Source organism: Geotrypetes seraphini, chromosome 3 (genome assembly GCF_902459505.1).
Source record: "Geotrypetes seraphini chromosome 3, aGeoSer1.1, whole genome shotgun sequence".
NCBI lineage: Eukaryota > Metazoa > Chordata > Amphibia > Gymnophiona > Dermophiidae > Geotrypetes > Geotrypetes seraphini.
Genome location: NC_047086.1, coordinates 155,443,741 through 155,464,796, shown reverse-complemented (window position 1 = coordinate 155,464,796; position 21,056 = coordinate 155,443,741).

Here is a 21,056-nt window from a genome sequence, read left to right as displayed (position 1 = left end):
CTACAGGATTTGACCTCCAGGATTTTTTCTTGCCAGCTCCCTTACTCACAGCAATATCAGTACAAACATTTAAATAATCTAAGTTCGAGACTCCCTGCTTTGCAGAAGATCCTAAATCCTGTCAGAGAATTTTGATTCAACATTCCATCAGGTTTATCCTACAGACCCTGACTTGCTTTCCTGATTCACGGTGCCTTGCATTATCTCTTTGCTGGAGAACTGGGGTCACATGTTGGAGACCACAACTCTAGTGACAAACAACACATAAAGCCTCAACCCAGGGAAAGGCATGCTACTTCAGCTGGAAGATTACATCTTCGCCCCTCCTGAAACTCCTGATCGCCGGCAGGAGGGTGCTGGAAAGCCGCACCCCCTCCAGACCCCCCCCATGCTAACCCCCCCCCGGATGATCCCCCCTACCTCCTCCCCAACTAACCTCCCTCCCAACTAACCTGTAAATTGTTGGCCGGCTGGATGGGTCTTGCTGCCGTCCATCTGGCAGGCCCGCCTCGTCGAAATGAGGCGGGCCCGCCCCTTCCAGGTCCATCCCCACTAAGCCTAAGGCCTGATTGGCCCAGGCTCTAGAAGCCTGGACCAATCAGGCCTTAGGCATAGCGGGTCCGCCCATCTCCACTAACTCTAAGGCCTGATTGGCCCAGGCGCCTAGAATGTGAAAGTGAACAAATGATTGTCCAATATACGTTTCTATTTTTTATGATATATGATTCTATCTTCATGAGTAATTGGTACTTTTTGTACTTCAGATATATTTAGTGTTTTTGCTTTCACATTTGGATATTTAATCTAAATAAAACCTTCTTTGCTTAACGTTTCCTGTGACATCCAGAGACAATTGTTTCATCTGAGATAGATATACACTAGTCATAGAATCATTGCTTTCTAAACAACACAGGAAATGTCTCTTTGAATGGAATACACTTTGGTTAATTTAGCATTTTAAATCCCCCCTTTGAATGGGATGGGAAGATAATGAAATTGCCCACATCCCCAGCAGTGGAAAACCGAGGGCCATGGTTTTGTTTTGGATATGTATTTAGTCTCATAGCAGCATTCCCGTATGTCTAATTGCTTTACTTCATAATACTCTGGATAAATATATCGACTATTTCCTTTTTGAACAAATTGTTTTTGTGATCACAATGACATTCTATGGGAAGAACGGCAACAAGAGCAGAGATGTTTTTTTTTTTTTTACAAGAAATCTCTTTGTCAAAATAATTGTCTCCATTCCCACTCAAGGCAGATGTAGCAAGCAGTTCATTTAGCAGGAAATTAACATTGATATATGTGCAGAAATGGGGTAATTGGAACTGAGTTCATTTTAAATTTATTTTTTTCTGTTAATTTGCCTTTCACGGCTCCATTTTATAATTTAATGCGTAATAAAAGACTTGAAGAAGATTTCACATTTAAAAAAAGGGAACATTTGCTAAGGATTTAAATATTACGAACCACAAGCATTCATCTTAGTTAGTGACCACATAGCATCATGTCAAAAGGACAGGTTGAACCAGTTCTGGCTTCACCAATTTCATACACGGATAATTTTTGCAGAGAATACATGCCTATAGCTTTGTGCATCCAATGGTGTGAATGTAGGACCAGTATCATAGTTTCATAGTTTATTAAAATTTGATTGAATGTTTATCATAACATTTGAAGCGTTGTACAATAAAATGGTTTAAATATACATAGGGAAACAAATAGATAATAGACAAAATCCTTATACGACATACAAACTTGATTGAGAAAGGGAAGTGAAAACAAGAGGAAAAGAGGGAGAACTACAATTTATGAAGAAAGAAAACGTAGGAGGATAAAAACAATGGGATAAGAAAAGGTAGGGATTGGTTACAGGAGTAAAAAAAAAAAAAAAAATTAAAGGTGAATCAATCGTAGGCATCTTTAAAAAGAAAGCATTTTAAACTACTCTTGAATTTATCCAAGTTTTGTTCTGCTCTAATATATACTTCTCCCTCCATATTCACTGTGATAGGGGATTAACAGAACCACAAATACTGAAAAACCGTGAATAACTTTATCTGTTATTTGTTGTTTTCTATTAAAAACCATTGTGAATATGGTGAAACCGCGAATAACATGGTGGGAGATCTGGCCTGTTCCTGAAGGAGAGGCAAAACACAGTGAACAAAGTGCTGGGAATCAACGATTTTCTCTGTAAACGCTTGGAATCAGCAATTTCTCTATGCAAGCTGATGTAATCTGGGGGGAGGAGCCAGCAAGCTAAAAACCATAAATCATCGAAACCGCAAATGCTGAAACCGCAAATATGGAGGGAGAAGTGTATAATGGGAAAGAGTTCCAGATTGAAGGAGCAGTGACCGAAAAGATGGAAGTATGATTGGTGTCAATTATTTTTAATGAGGGAACATTGAGAGTATGTTGCGAGGCGGACCTTAAGATTCTGGGGAGATCGTAGGGTATTAGAAGTCTATCTATGAAGGCAGGGGCATTAGTCTTTAGAGTTTTGAAAGTTAGTAAGGCAATTTTATATGTAATCCAGTGCAGAATGGGTAACCAGTGAGTGTTCTTTAGCAAAGGAGTGGCATGATCAAATCTTTTCGAGTTTGTGATGATTTATATTGCCGTATTTTGAATGAGTTGGAGACGCATAATATCTTTTTAACACAGCCCTTTATATAAAAAATTGCAATAATTGATTTTTGATATAATGTAATGAGAGAATGAATTAGGATATTGAGAGAAGTAAGAGTCTAGGAGAGGAACTAAGGATCTTATCATCCTGAGCTCATAGAAGCAGTTTTTGACCAAGGCATTAATTTGGGGTCAATATGTAAGTTTATTGTCGATGATGACACCTAGGATTTTTGTTGTTAAAGTAGATTCAAGTGGGGTATTATCGGTGGATATCAGTGAAAATAGCTGTAAACCTTCTTTCCAAGGGAAAAGAACAGTGCTTTTTTTTGTGATGCTTAAAGAAAGCATGTTTGAATTTAGCTATATGGTTACCTGAATCTTAGTCACTCAAATACTTTAGGTATTGAATAAGGAGCAGTCTGATACGTTTAAGCAATCACAGGCCTATGCATTACAACTCAAACTTTATTGTAGCATGCATGTTGGTAAAATTTACCCCCCTAGATTCTATTTATGGTGCACAAAATTGCGTGTGGACATTTGAGCGTGTGCTCAGTTTGTGCACACAATTTAATTGCATAACAAACCAATTAGCAGCAGTAATTGGGTGCTAATAATCAATGAACAGTGCTAATTGGCAAGAATTAAAACTTAAACACACTTCTTGCTATAAAGAAAAGGGGATGAGACTACAGGAGGGTAATGGGCAGGTGTTGGGTGTTCCAAGAATTTGGGTGCAGTGTTATGGATTACAGCAGATCTGCGCCTATTTTAAGCAGAGGGATTCAGCTGGTATAAATCTTCATGCCTACACTGGAGTCCTGTGAACTGTGCTGCTTATTTGTAGCCTCATAACTACTTGGATTTTTTTGTGACTTTTATGTTTTTATATTTAAGACAGCCAAGGAGCCTATAAAACCCCTGAGGAAGGTATTTTTATTTTGCCGAAACGCGGCCCATGTTGGGTCATTTTTATTTAATACATTATTTGGTTTCTACCCTGTGTGTCACTTGGGACTATGGACACCCTTTGTGGATTGCTTTTTTGATTACTGTGTTTAAGTTATTTGGACACTTATTAAACTACAAACTGGTACGTCCAATCTTCTGTTCCACAATCTTTTTTTTTTTGTTTTGCTGATTCATTTCCTTTGTGGAACCTTTTGGTGCGATTTGGATTTTGTTATTTTGTGTAAATTCTTGTGCATGGATCTGAACAGGGGATGTGGTCATGTGAGGGTAATGGACAGATGACGGGTGTTCCAAGAATTTGAGTACAGTGCTATAGCATACAGCAGATCTGCACCTATTTAGGTGGGGGGATTTATTCGATTCATTTGGTGTAACTCTTCATGCCTAAAAGTTAGGCATGGATCCTAGTGCTAGACGCTATTCTATAAAAGATGTCCAACTCTGAGGGTTCCTTTTACAAAGGCGTGCCAGCGGTTTATGCGCACACTTAGCACGTGCTAAAATGCCATGCATGCAAGCCGCTACCGTCTCCTCTTGAGCAGGCGGTAGTTTTTTGGGTAGCGTGCGCTATAATGCGCACTAATCTGGTGCGTGCACTAAAAACACTAGCGCACCTTTGTAAAAGGAGCCCTGAGTGCCGTTTGTAGATTAGTGCTGTTTGTTTTCTGCACCGATGTGTCAGCACCATGTCTAGACTTTGGTCCTTTGTTTAAACTAAGACATTACAAGGGGGGTAATTTTCAAAGCTGTTTCTCAGAGATGGGCAATTTTTAGTGCACATTTGGTTAAAATTTAATTTAATGCAAATTAACCTACAACTTGATGCCAATTTGTGTGCATTATAAGTTTCTAATGTGCTAAAAGAAAACTGACAATGGAGAAAATTTCTGAAAACTAACCAAAATTGTTCTGCTTGTACATATCCATATTATTTCCACAGATAATCAGCACACTGAGTTGGGTACCAGGTATGAAACAGCATGTAGTGGCAGAATTCCATGAGGATTTATACCAACTGAAGACTGGTATAAATCCTCACATATAAATTAGGCACGGATCCCCTGAATTCTATAATAGTTATGCCTCTATTTGATTATTATGTTAGGGTTCTTTATTTCTGGCCGTGTTGGTATTAGCTCAGACGCTTAAAGAATTGTTATGATCATCAGAGCTAATACCACTGCACCCAGTGCTAAAAAAACCTAACATGGCTTTGTAAAAAGGCGGGGGGGGGGGGGGGAGGGAGTATAAATTTTGTACTTCAGAACTATGAGCCCTCAAAATTGTACAAAATGCTGTGGCTTGCATGTTGTTTGGGTTGCCAAAATGGTCACACATTTCCCCATTACCAAAGGAGCAAAAGAATTGACCCTGGAGAATTCACAGAGAAAGAAGTCCAAGACAAACCAAAGAAACACTGTGGAGAGACCATGTTTCTGATATGGACTTTATTAGAAAATCCTAGGATAAAAGATATGTGGAAACGCTAAACAATCCAATTGTGTAGCCGCGTTGAAGCTCTGCGTGAGACACAGGAACCCCTAAAAGACTCATTGTCGAAACACGGAACGTGTTGGTTCCAACGCTCTCAGTGGACTAGGTCCTTATGGTTTATATGTCGACTTTCTAATAAAGTCCATATCAGGAACATCTTCGCTCCACAGTGTTTCTTTGGTTTGTCTTGCCCATTACTAAAGGAGCATCATTGACTCCCAGTTTTATGGTGGGTGAAATTTAAAGTTCTCTGATGGTTTTACCACGAGAAGAGATAGTATGTAATTTGATGTATGCCACTAAAGGAACCCACGGTTTGGGAGTTATCTCGCCTCTCACAGCTGCATAAATCATATTCCAGGACTGACTACCTATAAGTCAGGAATGCTATAGGGGTGCAGGTTTTGAATATGGACACATCCCAAATCAATATTTCAGATCAGGCCTTGAAATTGGGCCTAGGAGTGAGAGGAGAAGATGCTGCTAAGATCTGGTGGTTAAATGTTATCTTGCTACAAAAACAAAGGACACAAGGAAAAGTAATAAGGGAAGCCAAGGTATTAAGAGATGCAGGCAGGGCTACCAAGAAAAAATCTGGGCCCTAGTACAAAGAAGGTGTGTGGGCACCGAAAAATGTGCCTGCGGATGGTCCACCGACTTGGAAGGCGTGCTTGCGGTTTAACTTATTTTCTCTACCAGGAGCTGGGGACAAGTCTCGGGAAGGACGACAACTCCATCTTCCCCTGTTGAATTGGTCTTGCTGGGAGCGCCCACTTAATCTGGCACCAGACGCACGGGTCACTAACCAACACCCTATACTATCACACCCACACGTCTGTACTCTTCAAGGCCCCTGATAGCTTCAAAACTAACGATATTCAAATGTTCCAGCCACATGGGGAGAAACTAGCCATGTGGAACGCAGATTTCCCCCCCAAAAAAAAAAAAAAAAAAAAACACCCCAAAACAACAAACAGTACTCTCTTTAAATTTTCCAGCTTTGGGATTGGTCAATAAATAAGTTGGTGACTGGTAGAAAAAGTAGATGGTTGAAATATAACAAAAAATCTAAATGTTGGCTCTGCCTTTGGCTAGTGCAAGGCAGCTGAGGGGTTGTGGTATCAAAACCCGAAATTATAATGTTTCTTGGGTTTGGGCCCCTTTGAGCTTCATAGGCTGCACCCTCCTCTCCTCGGGCCTGGATGCAGGGAAGACTTGCATGTGTGGGGATACTGATTCGAACAGCTGCTTCTCAGAAGAGAAAAAGGTAGACCAAATAGCAGAAGCTATATGCTGAGCCAACATAGATTTAGAATGGATGAGGGATGCTATATCAGAAAATGTTAGAGATAAAGCATATAGTGGGACCCTGAAGGTGGATAGGGTACAGTTCCTTGTGAGTGTCAAAGCAGAATTTCTTGAAACTGACAACAAGATACGGTGGTTGTTGGCTCTGCAGTTAAAGCAAAAGAAATAATCCAGGAAATTAAGGATGGGATGGGGGTAGGAAAACTGCTAAAAACAATTTAGAGATAGTTGAAGAATTTTGAAGGTTTTATTTGGCACTGTATGAGTTGGATGGAGGAGGGAGGAAGTACATAAGAACATAAGAAGTTGCCTCCACTGGGTCAGACCAGAGGTCCATCGCGCCCAGCAGTCTGCACCCACGGCGGCCCATCAGGTCCATGACCTGTTAAGTGGTCCCTGACTTTCCTATAACCTATCTCTACTTTCTATCTGTACCCCTCAATCCCCTTATCCTGCAGGAATTTATCTAAACCTTCCTCTCATTCCTTCCTATCTTATTACAGTAGAATTCCCACAGTTTGTGGAAGAATTCCAGCAGTCCATGATCAGGCTCCTAGAGGTTGTGAAGGCAATTAAAAAGCTGGCTTGAAGGAAGGTGGTATATGACGATAGCTTCCCAAAAGAATGGTACAAAATGATGATGGATCAGGTGGGAGATATACTGGTAAGGATTATGAATAATGCTCTTCTGGGAAGATTTGAGGCCGTGTTTGTGGAGCATAGTTAATGGGATTGGTCAGAAGAGTTTGCAGTCCACTGAAAAACTCAACAGGAGTGTCCCCTATCCCCAGTGATGTTCATCTTGGACATTGAGCTGTTGGCAGTAAATGTTCAGTGAATGATGATATAAATCCAGTTAGAATAGGGAGAGACAACCATAAGATCACACTTTATGGAGATAACACCCTTATGGTGATATAGGATCCAGAAGAATCATTGCCAATCTTATGCAGGAATTCATGGAATTTTTAGGGTACAACTAAATACTGGGAAAACTACGGCCATGAAAGTAGGGTTTGATAAGGCTACAGTATATGGTGGGGGGTTTCCCAGTTTAATTAGGTGGTTAAAATATTGAATACTTGGTGGTAGTTCTGTTCTCACAACTAGGGGATTTATATAGGCTAAATTACACACCTTCACACACACATCTTAATGGATAAGATCTGCAGAGGTTGGTCATGCTGACTCTGTGTTGATGGGGGTAGAAAATGTCAAGAAAGGGGGAAGGAGGGGCTGTTATTCCTAGAGATCAAATGGAATGTGATTAGGCAAACACTTGAGCAGGGAGGTGTGTGCAACAACTTTGGTTATTTTTGATAGAGGGAAGGGTTGAATCAGAATGCTTTGAAGGAAAATTGTAGAAGATCATTGTCTTTCTTTGCATACTTCTAGCCGAGATACTTATTATAAAGGAACCTTTGTAGAAAAGATACCTCTTTGGACATAGTATTATTGAAAAGACAGGGAATTTAAAAATCTGTATAGGACCTTAATAAGAAGAACTGAATGAGAAATAACTCATGAACAACAATACATTAAGAATTAGAAGATTCTATTAAACCCCTAAAAGTGGGCACTGGTATACAAATTTATTCATACCTGCTCCTGGGCTACCAAGTAAAGGCAACTACAGTATAAGGAGGAGCTCACCTGAAAGATATATGGAGGGGAGGTTATAGGATGAGTTATTGGGCTATTATTGAGTAGACAATTGGTGGCACAGAAGGGGAAGAGAGGAAGGAAGAGTTGTGGGGATGGGATGGAGGCCTGGAGGAAGGAGCAGGCATTTTAAAATTTGGTATACTCTTTTGTATATGTATGTAAAATAGGGCATATAAAGTGCTGGTGAATTACTTTGTTTAAGTGAATAAGGTTCTGGCATATGTTTAGTGGCATTTTGATAATTATATTTGGTGTTCTTCAATAGACTTGTGATTCAGAAAAAAAGTATTTGTTTTGGGCTGTGGTCTCTATGAGGGATTAGGGAAAGTTGCCCCTCTAATCTTCCCTTACACACCCAACTTCATTGATTACAGACTGAGCTTAACTGAAAGCTTTTAATATTGTGGGTACTGTATCTAAAATGGCAAATATACACATTTATTTGTCAACATTTACACATCTATGTTTTGAAATACTGGCAAAGTCCAACTTTAATGGCAATATAGGATGCTGATCATCTGATGATCTTAAGAGTTGATAAGGGAGGCACGATAGTGATCCAATCTGGAATGCAGTATGAACAAGAAGCTCTTAAGCAATTGGCAGATGTTTCATCCTATTGTAAACTAGATGGAGACCCAACCGAAGGTTGAAAGATGAGATTAAACAGCTTTTCATTCCTGCACAGAGATCAAGAATGTTGACATCAAAAGAAGGGAGATTTCCGGTTGAAGAACACCTGAAAATACTAAGATTTACTTTTTACCAAAGATCCATAAAAGTATAGTTGACCCACCTGGGCGACCTATAGAGTCTACCAGGAGATAACTTCTGGAACCACTGTCCAAATTTTTAGATTATTTCTCGCAACCTGCAACAGTTAAAATTAAATTGTTCCTAAAAGACTCTTCCCATCTTTTGAGAATTTTGAATGACATAAGCAATATAAATAGGCCAATTTGGTTGGCTACATTGGATGCTGTATCCTTGTACACTAGAATCCCTCAGGAGGGAAGCTCTAGAAATTTTAGATACAGGCAGTCCCCGGGTTAAGAATGAGTTACGTTTTTAAAGCTGTTCTTAAGTTGGATTTGTATGTAACTCAAAACTTGTAGATTTCAAGATTTTTGCTGCTTACCTCTGCTCTCAGCTGACAAACCACACACTGTTCTTAATGTGGTCATGCATCCTTCCTGAATCTGCTGCAGGAGTTGTGTAGGAGTCTATGCCACTGGAAATACTGCTCAGCAAAATCAAATGAAGCCACTTAGATGCAAGCAGTTTGCTAGAACCCTTTCTGGAATTACAGCTTACGTTCTCTTCTGCATTACCTTCTTGAGAGAGTCTTGGCAAGCACTGTACACCCGACATCAGGACAGACAAGCCATTTCACTCAATACAACTGTTTTTTTCTGTCTCCTCCAAAAGTTTACTTTTTCATCTCTCTCCCATGTTTCATTTGCTTCAATGCAAATATTTATGAGAGATGCAATAAAATATTAAAGAAATGAATAATTGATGTCTTCTTTACAGACATTCTGAGCCATGCTTGTTTGTATAAAATCTATTATTTACAGTATTCTGCTTAACTGGGAGTGATTTCTGTTTGTTCATACCATTCGCTAATTGCCTGTTTGATATGACAAGTTTTCCTTGCCAGCATTAAAATGGGTATTACAGGCGTAGTGTTTAAGAAATAAGTGCCCATATTTCAATATTACTGTTACGATAAACATTTACACTAGAAGAATCTTCATAATAGGAACATTTGTCGGCATGGTGAAAGAATTCATAATGTTTTTCACTTATTTTTATGCACACATAAATTAATTGTACCACCAGCCACTTTATTACTATGTTTCAATAAATTGGTTAGTTTATAAAGGTGCCACCATTCTCTGTGACATTTTTAACAGTGTAGCTACACTCATTACAAATTAATGGAACCTTTTGCTAAAGGATGTTAGAATCTGGGCTTGGGCCATCATCACATGGGAATTTCCTACATGCTAAATGCAGATTCAGTGTTTCAAAAAGATAGATGCTCTATGTACAAATACAAAACATCCATAATCCAATAGAGAATGTGACCATTTTCAAAACAAGAAAACATCTTATCTTTTTTTTTCCCCCCAAAATGGCCATTTCTTAGATGTGTTTGTGCATAGTGCATCTATCTTTTTGAAAACAAAATATTCAAAAGAAAAATGCACAAAAACAAGCCATTAGGATATAGGAGGGGCTAGCATTTTTTATAAATTGGCCGCATAGATGTCTCTAGTGGGCACTGCGGTGAATTTCACATAAAAAGTCCCACTTCTCACCATAACCCCCTTACATTGTATGGTGAGCCCTACAAAACCCACCCAAGTTTCAAGTTTATTCGGTGCATGATATACCACCTATCAAGAATGTCTTCGCGGTTTACAATAGGTCAAATCAAATCAGAGGAGAAAAGGAAATAAGAGGCAGCAGAGAAGGGAAGAGAGAAGAGAAGGAGGAAGGAAACACAATCGAAAGGAAAGAGAGGTGATAGGAAAGGAGGGGGAAAGGACTCCTTTCACAGGCCAGTTTCATGGAGGTGTCTCCAAGTCTAGAATGGACATATGAGAGATCCATAGAATCTAAAAGGGGGGGTTGAAGGAACTTAGTTAAAGGCATGATTGAAAAGGCCTATTGTACCCAACTGTACACCAGAATAGTCCTTATGCCTGCAGATGTCATTTATATTTATTCATTGTTTATTAACCACCTTTTTCATGAAGAGATTCACCTAAAGTTGTTTTCAATATATTGAATAGTAATCAGGTACTCAAGTATTTTCCCCTATCTGTCCTGGCAGGCTTACAATCTAACTGTGGTACCTGGGGCAATGGAGAGTTAAGTGACTTGCCCAGAGTCACAGGGGAACAGGCTGGGATGGAACTCACAACCTCAGGTTGATGAGGCAGCAGCTCTAACCACTAGGCCACTCTTGACTCAGATTGTCAAAGGCCCCACCCATGACAGTAGGCCTACATTTTCTTTCCTGCTAAGACTCCACTCTTACAAGGGCAGAATTTCTTGTTGGTTGAGCCAGTTCCCTGGTTAAATTCATGTAGGTACAGTAATTTTTGGGGTGGGTTTTGGAGGGCTCACACTTTCCACCACCAGAATATTAGTTAGAGTGGGATATGGGCCTGGGGCTCCATCTCTATAGCCAACTGCACTGACCACTAGGCTACTCCAGAACCTGCTTGCTGCTGTAACAGGACTGGCCGTAAAATCTGAAGTTGTCATATAGGATGGTATGTACTGTTTCTTTAATAATACCTGCTTTATACAAGTGATACTCACTAATAACTTCCTAAAAATAGGTTATTGTTGAACCAGGAACATTAATTAAAAAAAATTAAACTAGAGACTTTGGATCTCAAGTGCCCACGGCTGGTGATAAAAATTGAAAACTAAAACAAAAATAAATATGTAATCCTTGCGCCATTTCTGGCAAAAAAGCACCGGAAGTGATGAAAGACGCCCATAAAGTTGAGAGCAAACAGGACTAGATCTGTTTACAATTCAAAGGATCTTTACTAAAGGTGGAACCACACCGAGGAGGCACTGAAAAACCGACAGGTTTGCTTCATGGATTCTTAGTTTTCTTAAGAATAAGTTGTAAGTAAAGCTAACATGAAGGCTTTTCCTGTAAGAAAAGGTGTATTACAACTTAAAGTTAGCACAGGAAGCTGCCCTACTTAGAAAGAGCTTAAATAATAACTAAACACAGTCTGGAGGAATAACTAAGGGCTCCTTTTATCAAGGTGCGCATCGGACATTTCATCATGCGCTAACCCCCATGGCAAGCCAAAAAACTAACGCCTCGTCAATGGAGGCGTTAACGACTCGCGCGGCATTCCGCGCATTAAACCCCTACCACACCTTGATAAAAGGAGCCCTAAATGTGGTGATAGAACACAGTTCGTAGCAACAATTGAGTATTTAAACGTATTTAAAAGTAAAAATATGTAACAGTTTATTAACATGATTAGGTGAAGGACTATTTAATTCAGATGGAAATAAAGTAAAGTAACTGAAGGTAATCCCTCGGAGTCTTCATTTATGGTAAGAACGGGATAGCCTAGATTTTTAATTTTAAAAATAACATATATAATATGTAAATATAAGCATCCATACTTTCTCCTTATTTTTGATTCAATAGTGCTGGTAAATACATAACGCTCTGTTCCTGAAGATGTAGAGTGAGAGCGAAATGGAGATCTTCCGTCGTTCGTTTCTAGATGGCCGGGTGGAAAACTGCACCCGAGCTAAGTACTATTACAATAATGATAGAAATTTAAGATAAGGATAAAAATGAGTTAATAAAATTGAATTAAAAAAAGAATCACAAAGAAAAAGCTTTTATATAAAGTAAATTAAATAGTATAAGAGAGGCTAATGGACCGACGATAGCCCGCAAGAAAGTTACGAGCTAAGACTTGCTCTATTGGCTAAATAACCATGGGCACTTGAGATCCAAAGTCTCTAGTTTAATTTTTTGTAATTAATGTTCCTGGTTCAACAATAGCCTATTTTTAGGATGTACTGTTTCTTTCACATCTTTGAGGATTAGGAGGGTGTCAGTGACCACTGGGAGTTGTGTATGGAGAGGAGTCATACCTCAATCCCTCCAATGGTCATCTGCTCAGTTTGGGCAACCTTTTGGCACTTATTCGTAATTGAAACAGGTCTGGCCTCAAATGTCCAAATTTTGCCCTGGAACATTTTCTACAACATTCCATTATTGCAGAAAAACATCCAAAACATAAGCCTGCCCTAGTTCCAATCCCCCAAAACACCTCCACCACAATCTCAGAGCCAATGCAGATGAATGGCATAGAAAACGTCTACAAATAGGATTTTAGCAAGAAAAATGTCTATCTGCCCCTTTATGTTATGCCACTTTTTTGTCCATTTTTCTGTTTTGAAAATGAGCCCCATAATAACAGTAGATGATGGCAGATAAAAATGTGTACGGTCCATCCAGTCTGCCCAACAAGATAAACTCATGCATACTTGATTTGTCCTTGCCGTTTTCAGGGAACAGACCACATAGGTCTGTCTGGCAGTGGCTTTGCTTCTCAAACACTAGTGATGCCATCTAATCACCAATAAACTTGAGACCCGGAAAACTGCAACAAGAATGACGCTAGCAGCGGACACCTAAAGAGAACATATATTACTACTACTACTATTAATTATTTCTAGGGCACTACCAGATGAATGTAATGCTGTACAGAGTCACGAAGTCCCTGTTCAAATGCACTCACAATCTAATCAAGAAAGAAATCCTCCAAAACTGAACACAGTACTCCAAGTAGGGCCTCACTAGCAACATCAACACCTCCTTTCTTCTGCTAGTTATACCCTTCTCTGTGCAGCCCAGCATCGTTCTGGTCACAACCACTGCTTTGTCTTATTGTTTTGTCACATTGAGATCCTCAGACACCATCATCCCCTAAGATTCTTCTCCTGAGCTGTGCTTATCAGTTTCTATTCTTCTATCTCCTCCTCCATACATCTCCTTTGGATTTCTGCACTCCCAAGTGCATCACACTACACTGTTTTGAATTAAATTTTAATTGCCAGACCTTTGACCTTTCTTCTAATTTTTGGAGATCTCTCCTATGGTTTCTACTCCCTCCAAAATATCCGATTATTGGCTATCTTTGTGTCATCTGCAAATGCATACTTTTCCTTCCAACTGTTCAACAATGTCTCTCACAAATAAGTAAGTGTAATGACCATGCTCAGTGCTATTCTACTATGCGAGCACACAGGTTGCATTAGTGTAGATTCAATAAAAAAGTGCCAAAATTTAGGCATCAGGATGATATGTGCTGTGCATGAATTCTATAATAACAGTTTCACATAGAACTGCCATTTTAGAATTCTAATGGTGAGCCTGCAGTTCCAAGCCTAACTTTAGGCTTGAGCGCTTATGTGTCATAGGTTGGTGTAAGTGCTTACACCTAACTGTTGGCAGTTAGGAATGTAGCATAATGTCAAGTGTTACCTACACAGAATACCTAGTTATGCCCCCTAGACCTTGAACAAGATAGAATTAGCATGCCCAATTTCTAACATACAATGTAACCTTAGGCACTAGTTAAATAAATTTGACTGAAGACCACTCCAATATCCAAATGATCAAATGCAAGACATTATCTCACAATTATGCCATACTTCATTCTCTGGTTTTTATTAATCTTACTGGTCCTCAGCGAGCCACCACGCACTCAAACTGCTCTCTTTGTGCTGGGCTTTATGCTCCCACTCGTCATCGGATCCAGTGCAATAAATGTTTTAGTTATTTTTAATAGTTATAATTTAACTCATTCAAATAAATATGTACTAAAAGTACTTAGCTGTGCAAAAGACGCTACTCAACGGGGGTAGAATCACCAAATCACCAATATGTTTCGCCCGTGCAGTTCTAACGGCTTTCTCAAGGTTCCCACTCCCTAAAGAGATAAAAAGGACACCTCCAAAACATAACCCTAAGTTTAGGACATATTTTCATAAATCTAAGCGATTTAAAAAACTTCAGCATTCACCCCTACTTTTCCTACCTCTTTTTACCATTCACTCCAACTATTGCATCTGAAGCAAAATGGCGACCACGCTCTTAATCCACATATTTAAATGCTCCACATCCCCGACGTCAACCATACTGGGACGTCAGCGTCTGACATCAGAGCGCGCATCACTAAACTATAGTGTTCTTAATTAAATTGTAGTTGGACTGATGTTACAAGGAATTTGACCCCAGGACCCAACCTCTATAATAATGAAGCCCACTCGAGCTCATTATTCAATCCATTCAGGATAACAGTGTTCAAACGATAGATCCATCGTTGTTCTAACATATTTAATCTCCCCTCCCAATCCCCCTCAGGTTCTACCTCATCCATACCGTCAATCACTCTCCACTTAAGATGTTCTATTCTATGCCCTTTATCTATCCAATGTTGGACTATTGGAGCTTGCAAAGCCTTAGTGCTAATGCGTGATTTATGCTCATTAAGACATATGTTAATCGCCCTCTTAGTCCGTCCCACATATACCAAATTACATGAGCAAACTATTATGTAAATGACCTTCGATGTTTTACAGGTGGTGTTGGTCCTTGCCCTGACTGTATAACCTGATTGGGGGTCAGTCCATTGGGGGCCTTCCATAACTAAATTGCACCATTGACATTGGTGGCATTTTATATGACCTGTCAATGTACCTTCCTTACTATCCTTCCTATCGTGTTTTTTCAATGCCTCCCCAATAGTCTTCCCCCTACGATATGAAAACATAGGGAAATCAGAAAAACCCTCATGCAAATTAAGTATGGGCCAATATTGCTTTATCAGGGAGATCAAAACCCCTGAAGCTTTAGAATATGGTAAGACACAAATTAAACGACCCTTCTCCAGCACTTTGGGCTTATCCATTAGTAATAGCTCCCTCTGGGCATAACGCGCCCATAGGTAGGCTTGTCTAGTGGAACTTATAGGGTAACCTCTCTCAGAAAACCACCCTTCCAAGTCCTTGGCTACTCTCTTATATTCTTCCTTAGGTATTGACTTATAGGGAGACTATGTTTTAAATGATAAGGATGGAAACTATAAAAATGAAGCAGTGTATTACGAGCTACCGGTTTCCTGTACAAGGTGGTATTAAGGTGGTATTAATCTGGGCCCCTTCTTTTCTTATTAATATATCCAAAAACTCTATCTCATATCTACCTACTGCAAACACATAAAACAGACCCCCACACACTACCCCACTGATCACCGACCCCCTCACCCCCATAAAAATATTAATCAAACCTTTGAAATTCAGCCTCCAGACCATCATCACCTGGCAGCCTGGCATAGGAAAGCCTATTCGTCCAGCACAGAGGCGGCTCAAGCCGTCATGAGGGTGGGTTAGGGACTCATGGAGAGGAAGACCCATGCCCATAAGCCCCTGTAATCACTACATTGATACTTAAACATGTGCACTCCCCTATACACCCACAAAACCTTTTTTTTACTGGTATATAAGTGGCACCTGCAGCCATAAGGGCTATTAGGGTGGTAGATAAGTGGGTCTAGGGAATTCTGGAGGTGGTTGGGGGTGCTCACCATGACCTATAAGGGAGCTGTAGTGAGATGATGACATGGCACCCTTTTTGTGAAGTTCACAGCAGTGCCCTGTAAGGTACCCCACTATTTAGGTGCTATGTCTGGGTGTACAGTCCATCACTTTGCAGACCCCTCCCATGTCCAACAGGGCTGTTCTAGGCATTTTTGACTTGGATGAAAAGTTTGAAGAAAATGTGGTATAAAGATGGATGATTTAGCGGCTTGGACGATCAGATCGGCAGGACGTATAGTTAGATGACTTTCGAAACGAAAAAAATTTTGGACGTATTTTTCGAAAATTTGTTCTAGGCTGTTTTTTTACTTTGGACGACTTGCGGCTTAGACAAAAACGGGCTTAGTCGTTCCTTTCGATTATGCCCCTATAAGTGGTTTAAATTCAGATATTTCTCCCTATCTGTTCCTTGCTAAGGTATCTGTTAAGGGAAGTGTTAAGTGACTTGCCCAGGGTCACAAGGAGCAGCATTGGGCCTGAACCTGCAACCTCAGGGTGCTGAGGCTTCAGCCCTAACCACTAGGCCACTCCTGTGTTCCTTCTTTAACTTTTTCTCCTTAATCATGAGTAAGATTAATATCCTCTCTCAGTTATCTCCAAGCTGAAAATCTATGACTTACTGTATTTAGTTCTTCTTTCTAAAGGAGATGTTCTATTCTATCCCCTTTATCATTTTCATTGCTCTTTTTAGACCCTCTGTCTTTCTGCGATTGGGCAAACAGAAAAATAGACAATAATGAAGGTGTGGACACATTCAGGAGCTATTTATAAGCATAATGATATTCAATAGTTTGTTCTTCATATCTTTTCAAATAATTCATGACATTCTGTTTTATCATTTTAGCAGCTGTGCCTCGCTTGACTGAACATTGCAATGAACTATGCTCAATTATTCCAAAGATCTTTTCTCTCGGGTGGTGAATCCTAATGATCCAGTGTTTTGTACCACTAGTTGGAATTATTTTTTTCCTATGTACATCAGTTTGCACTTTCCATATTACATTTTATCTGCCATTTAGATACCCGTTTTAATCTCACAAGATCCTTCTACAAATCCTCATCCATTTAATTTATTTTGAATCATTGCGTGCTATCCATAGATTTGATCATGTCACCTATCACTCCTATCTCTAGATCAGGGATCTCAAAGTCCCTCCTTGAGGGCCACAATCCAGTCTGGTTTTCAGGATTTCCCCAATGAATATGCATTGAAAGCAGTGCATGCACATAGATCTCATGCATATTCATTGGGGAAATCCTGAAAACCCGACTGGATTGCAGCCCTTAAGGAGGGACTTTGAGACCCCTGCTCTAGATCATTTATGAATATGTCAAGACAGCACAGGTCCCATGACAGACCCATTTTCCATGCTCTCTGTTTCTTGTCTTTTAGCCTATTACAGTTAACAAGATGGTATTGCCCTCTATCCATGACTCTTAACTATCATAAGGAGTCTCATGAGACACTTTATCAAACATTTTCTAAGAATCTACCAACTTGCTCTACTTGTTTGTTTACCTCTTTAAGACAATCTAATAAATTGGTAAGACTTACCTTTGCTGATTCCACGCTGCTTTATTTCCACTAAGCCAGGGCTGCCCAAGTCCAGTCCTCGAAATCTACTGGCAGGCCAGGTTTTCAGGATATCCACAATGAACATGCATGAGAGAGAGATTTGCATACCAAGAAGGCAGTGCTGGTAAATCTCTCTCATGCATATTCATTATGGATATCCTGAAAACCTGGCCTGCCAGTAGATATCGAGGAACGGACTTGGGCAGCCCTGCACTAAGCAATGTCTTTCTATATGTCCCGTAATTTGCCCTCCCCCCCTTTTTACAAAACCGTGAAAATAGGTTTTAGCACAGGCCAGTGCGCTGAACGCTATGCGAGTGCCAGGAGCAGTGCAGAGTCTTCATCACATCAGCCAGCGCTAAAAAATGCTTTTGCGGTTTTATATAAGGTGTGTGTGTGTGTGTGTGTGTGTGTGTGTGGTTTTTAGTACAACTTCAACTGTTTTCTCTGCCACCGTTATTAGAACCCTTTAAAAATTGACATTATATGGATCACCATCCAAATCTCTAGTATCACACTATTTTGAATAATAGGCTATATATTACTACTATCAGTTTAGTAAATTTTCTTTGTTTGAGTTCTTTCAAGACTCTGGTGTGAGTGCCTTATGGTTCTGGCAATTTGTCGTTCTTGAGTTTAATCCAATCTCTTATTTATTTTAGACATACATTAATGCACTTTAGTTGTTCCATTAAATATATATTTTCCACTATCCCTAACATTCTCCTTAGTAAAGTTAAGGCATAGAAATTATTTAGGGCCCCTTTTATAAAGCTGCGCTAGAGGTTTTTAGCGCAAGCTGGCTCGGTAAATGCTCTGATGCTCACAGAATTCCTATGAGCGTCGGAGCACTTACCTTGCCGACCCACACTAAAATCCTCTAGTGCAACTTGATAAAAGTGTGTGTGTGTGTGGGGGGGGGGGGGGGGCAGGGGATTAGTTTATCTGTTATTAAATGATCCTCCCCAAGCACTCTTTTATCATTTGGTCATGAAGCAGTTCAATTGACTGCCTCATGGGCTTTTTCGTCAGAAGTACTTGAAAATGTTTTTACTACTAATTCTTGCCTCTACACCAAGCTTCTTTTTAACATCTCTCTTTGTTTGCCTTATTACTTCTTTATATCTAACTTATCAGTGCTTGTGCTCATTTCTGTTTTCTTCATTAGGATCTAAGTTCAATTTTCTCTGCTTTTACCACCTATTCTACCTCACCATACTGGTTTTGATTTGATTTTCCTTCAACTGTTTTAAATGTGTGGTATATATTTTATTCAGGCTTCCAAAATGGTCCTGCGAAAATTAAAGTGTCATGGGATAAGTGGCAAAATTCAGTTGTGAATTAGGAATTGGTTATCGGATAAAAAACAGAGGGTAGGGTTAAATGGTCATTTTTCTCAATGGAGGAGAGTAAACAGTGGAGTGCCGCAGGGGTCTGTACTGGGACCGGTTCTATTTAACTTATATATAAATGATCTGGAAATTGGAACTACGAGTGAAGTGATTAAATTTTGCAGATGATACTAAACTGTTCAAAGCTGTTAAAATGCATGCGGATTGTGAAAACTTGCAGGTGAACCTTAGGAAATTGGAAGACTGGGCGTCCAAATGGCAGATGAAATTTAATGTGGACAAATGCAAAAAGTGATGCACATTGGGAAGAATAACCTGAATCACAGTTACCAGATGCTAGGGTTCACCTTGGGAGTTAGCGTCCAAGAAAAGGATCTGGGTATCATCGTAGACAAATGATGAAACCTTCTGCCCAATGTGTGGTGGCGGCCAAAAAAGCAAACTGGATGCTAGGAATTAAAAAAGGGATGGTTAACAAGACTAAGAATGTTATAATGCCCCTGTATCGCTCCATGGTGTGACCTCATCTGGAGTATTGTGTTCAGTTCTGGTCTCCTTATCTCAAGAAAGATATAGTGGTGCTAGAAAAGGTTCAAAGAAGAGCGACCAAGATGATAAAGGGGATGGAACTCCTTTCATATGAGGAAAGACTAAAAAGATTAGGGCTCTTCAGCTTGGAAAAGAGACAGCTGAGGGGAGATACGATAGAAGTCTACAAAATCCTGAATGGAGTAGAATGGGTACAAGTGGATCAATTTTTCTCTCCATCAAAAATGACAAAGCCTAGGGGGACATTCAATGAGTTACAGGGAAATACTTTTAAAACCAATAGGAGGAAATTTTTTTTCACTCAGAGAATAGTTGAGCTCTGGAACGCATTGCCAGAGATTGTGGTAAGAGTGAATAGCGTAGCTAGTTTTAAGAAAGGTTTGGACAAGTTCCTGGAGGAAAAGTCCATAGGCCGTTATTGAGAAAGACATAGGGGAAGCCACTGCCTGCCCTGGATCTACAGCATGGAATGTTGCTACTCCTTGGTTTTGGCCAGGTACTAGTGACCTGTATTGGCCACCGAGAGAACCCAGTAAGGCTATTCTTTTGTTCTTATAATGTTCATGTCTTATGCAAACTATTGACTCTTGCATCTACTCATACTTTAAGCTTTTTTCTGATTTCCTCATTTTATCTTAGGTTCTCTTTCTAAAATTAAGCACCAGAAAATTTTTTTAGTATCTTCCTTCCAGTGATGATAAATTTATTGTACTGTGATCACTATAGCCAAGCAGTCAAACCACAGTTACCTGTACACGAGTAAACACTAAGGGCTAGATTCTGTATAGGACGTCTAAATTTAGGCATCATTTAGACGTCCAATTAAGCATGATTCTATAATGCATAGATGCACTATAGAGAATCACACTCAGCACTGCTCAGCAAGTCTGCAGGCATCTAAATAGATAGGCATCCTTTATACGAGAGAGTCATTTCATAAATAATGCACACTATTTTTTTTAAATTTACATTTTTTTTACAAGTATTTCTTTACAATATAGTCTCCATGCTTTCCAAAGACTGAGTCCCAACGTCCAGGAAGCTTCGTTATTCCATCCAAGACACCGTTTTAGTTCAGTGCCGAATGGCTCGGGTACCAGCAGACGAAAGCTCTTCCAGAGATGCAAAACGATGTCCACGCATAGGTTGTTTCAACTTTGGAAAAAGGTCAAAGTCTGGTGGTCTCATGTCTGGACTGTAGGGAGCATGAAGTAACACCTCCCAGCCATATTTGTGTAGTTTTTCAATGACATTCCCTATGTGCGGGTGAGCATTGTTGTGAAGAATCAATGGCCCAGCCAAGAGCAACTGAGGATGGGCTTTGTGCATTT